At 39.2% G+C, this 3,771-nt stretch overlaps 1 protein-coding gene across 1 annotated transcript in view; it reads left to right on the plus strand.

The window, feature by feature from the left end:
• Positions 1-3,771, plus strand: part of MSH3 (mutS homolog 3) — a gene marked incomplete at its 5' end in the record, with an annotated part of 124,600 nt that overhangs the window by 24,666 nt on the left and 96,163 nt on the right. The gene's annotated exons all lie outside the window — the stretch shown is intronic.

The raw sequence follows: 3,771 nt of genomic DNA on the forward strand, positions 1-3,771 counted from the left end.
TGAAGAAACGTCAAGGAGGCTAGTCGCTAGGGAGAGGAAGCAAGGCGTTGCTATGTGATGTCATTACCTGGATGGTCAGACACTTAGCATATTAGCCTTTTATCTACTGTACACTAAGGAAAACAACAAACTATTCTTACTTGCCAAGACAGAGATGACTTACACACATATGATTATGAGTGAAAGGTGTCATACACAAAGTAGTTCACACTGCTGATGTCTATTCTATGTATTGCTCTAAAGCAAGCAAATCAATCTACACAAAAGTCACAGTAGTGGTTCCTTTCCTGTGGGTGGGTAATGGCTATGAGGGGGCATGAGGCGGGGCTGCAGGCAATGTTTTTCATCCGAATTGGGTGAAAGTTATCTGGGTTTGCAGGTGCATATTCTGTAAAAATTAATCAAGCTGTGCAAGGGTAACCTGTGTATTTTTGTGTTGTACTTTAATAAAATTATATGAAAAAATATCCAAAACTAGACACATAAAATTTATATCTAGCCCTAACCAGTTTGGCTCAGTGGATAGGGCATCAGCCCGCAGATTGAAAGGTTCCAGGTTCGATTCGGTCAAGGGCATGTACCTTGGTTGCGGGCACATCCCCAGTAGGGGGTGTGCAGGAGGCAGCGGATCGAAGTTTCTCTCTCTCATTGATGTTTCTAACTCTCTATCCCTCTCCCTTCCTCTCTGTAAAAAATCAGTAAAATATATTAAAAAAATGCTTGATGAATGGATGATTACACAGTGACTTTTGGAATAAGGAGACTAATGAGTATTTCCTATTTGTTTTCCTTATAAAAAATGATCTGGTTTTATAAACACAGAGATTGTGGTAGTGGCTAGAAATTCATTCATATAACATATATGATGATAAATGTATATTTAAACGGTATGGGTGTATCCAAATCATGTACGTCTTTTGGGAAGACCATATTAATTCCCTAATATTTTTTCCTTATTGTTTTTATTCTTCAAAAATTAAGGAAAAAGAATGCCACTTTAAATTAGTTTGTTTAGACATCCTAACATTTCCATAGACATTCCCTTGCAGTAAACATTAATGGAATGCACATGGTTAAGCTATCCTGGACGAGGAATTAGATAACTATTAGAGATTAATATTGATGATCACAAGGTCCCAGCCTCATCTCTGGCACTTGAAACCTTTTCTAGTATAGTGCTCATTAGGTAATATTTTTTCTTCTTCTTTCTATTCTGTCTTTCTCATCTTCCTTATTCCTTGTTTCTAGAGTAGAAGATATAAATTGACTGCTGTGCCATTCTATTTCATTATGCTTATTGAATAATAATTTCACTTTGCTATTCAGAAAACTTAGAATTTAAAAACTGATTGTAGCTGAAACCGGTTTGGCTCAGTGGATAGAGCGTCGGCCTGCGTACTGAAAGGTCCCAGGTTCGAGTCCGGTCAAGGGCATGTACCTGGGTTGTGGGCACATCCCCAGAGGGAGATGTGCAGGAGGCAGCTGATCGATGTTTCTCTCTCATCGATGTTTCTAACTCTCTATCTCTCTCCCTTCCTCTCTGTGAAAAATCAATAAAATATATATAAAAAAAACTGATTGTAGTAATAGAGATGGTAGTGCATTAAGTAGTAGAGATAAATCTCATACATAGTAGGAAAATGTCTCTAGGAAAACATTTAAAGAGAAAGTAATCGTAATAATGAAATTTATTTTGTGTTGATTTCCTTTTAAAAAGTATACTAATTCCTTTTATGGTGAAAATGTCATTGTATTTTTAGTAGTGTTTTTTGGTACTGATAGTTTTTATATATCTAGTTAGCACTTTTAATGAGTGTGCTTAACTAATTTATAGGAAAATCCAGATTTAAAAATATGATAAATTAATAGGGATAGTTACTCTTCAGAAGTGTTTGCTACAGAAGTGTTTGCTTCTCTAAATAAGGAACCTCCTTGTGCATTTTATTGAGTGTAACTCCACAGGAAAAGCTCCACTTGAAAAGCATAAATGGGTATACTGTACATGTAATAGGTTTATTGACAGTAGTGGAATAGGAAGAACCAGCATTTGAGGAGTCTGGAGGAATGATCTGACTGATTATGACAGAGAACTCTCAAGGCAAGGCCAGACAGCCTGAACAGAAAGTTGGGGAGCAGATGTGTGAGATGCACAGCTTACCCTGGGTTTTCCAGGTGGGCCTAATTAATCGTAAGAGTCTTTTAAATGTGGAAGAGGAGGAGGAAGAAGAGTTCAGAACGGTGCAGTGTTTGACCCTCCAACCCTGGCTTTGAAGGTGGAGGAAGAAGCCACGAGCCAAGGAGTGTAGCCTGCCTCTAGAAACCAGGAACACAGGGAACCAGATTCTCCCCTAGAGCCTCCGGAAAGGAACGCACTCCTGCTGACACCTTGAGGTTAGCCCGGTGAGACCAGTGTTGGAATTCTGAGTCACAGAACTGTAAGATAATAACTGTGTGTTGTTTTAAGCCACTAAGTTTGTAGTAATTGGTTAGAGTAGCAAAGACAGAGTAATACCCTAGCAATGTGTTGGTATTGGGTAATGATGTAAAATGTTTTTGGTGAGGGGGATTGTGGCTTTAGAGAACTTTTTGTTAATGAGGAGCTGTTTCCTGGAGTTAGGTCAGACCACTGCCTCTCCTCCTTGGATGCCCAGTTTCTTCTGCCTCTTGTTTCACACCAGCTGAAAGTTGACAGGTGTTTAATACTGTTCAAGTAGACATTACTTTCTTGGCAAATAAGAATGTAAATACTTGTTGTGGTTCTGACTGAAATATTGGGGATTTTTAAGTACTTGATAAAATGATTATTGCCCCTTTTAAGTCTGAGCAATTTCTAGTTGCTAAGTCAGGGTATCGTTTATGTATGAATTACTTTATAAGTAAGTATACTTTATAGTCTTTTCTGTAACTCTTAACTATCAACCCCCACATATCACAAAGTTTACTTGTGGGTGATTAAATTGAGTAAGACAAGAGGTTGCCCACCCATACAGAATAAAATCCTATTTCTTCTACTTGCCAGAGAACACTGGGAACAGCCTGGCCTGCAGGTTGATTGTCATATTCTGCCTCCATCCCACCTACTTACTGCTACAAAGAGGCACAGAGCTTAGCCTCTCATCACATTCACATTCTGTCGTTTTCCTGGGGCTGCCGAGAAAAGGGCTCCCTTAAGTTTCTAGTAGTTCTAAGGCTCTGTGCTTCTGGGAGAGAAGCTTCCATCTTGCTTCCTGTTTGCATATTTCCTTCCATTTTATCTTTTCTTCTGTGCTAACGATGCGTAGATTTTACTTCAGGGACCTGTGTGTTTTGTTCACTCCTGCCATTATCTTATATACTAAAATACTACTTTTGTCAGAGTGCTGACAGATTACAATGCTCTGCAAACACATAGATATAAAGAATGATCTTTTAAAACTACAGTTTCAAGTTAAATATTGGCTCTGTGTAGAAAACAGTGCTGAAATTCAGTAGTTCCCTGGGGCTATGGTAATGTGAGGTGTTCATTGGATGTCTTTCTTCTAACCTCGGAGTGGAAAACTTACTGCCTGTTCTCCAGGTATGTAGCGAGTGCAGCTTCATCTTCCAGAGTTCTCTCTGTGGCTCAGGGTGTCTAGATGAATTTTCTGCTTTTGTTCTTAGAGGTTCTAGGCCAGGGGTTGGAACCCCTGGCACGCGTGCCAAACATGGCACGCCAATAACTTTTGCTGGCACGTGAAACCCTCTCTTATAATCTTCCATTTACAATTGTGCATCTTTGTTCTCCGTGATGAC

Source organism: Myotis davidii, unplaced genomic scaffold (genome assembly GCF_000327345.1).
Source record: "Myotis davidii unplaced genomic scaffold, ASM32734v1 scaffold44, whole genome shotgun sequence".
NCBI lineage: Eukaryota > Metazoa > Chordata > Mammalia > Chiroptera > Vespertilionidae > Myotis > Myotis davidii.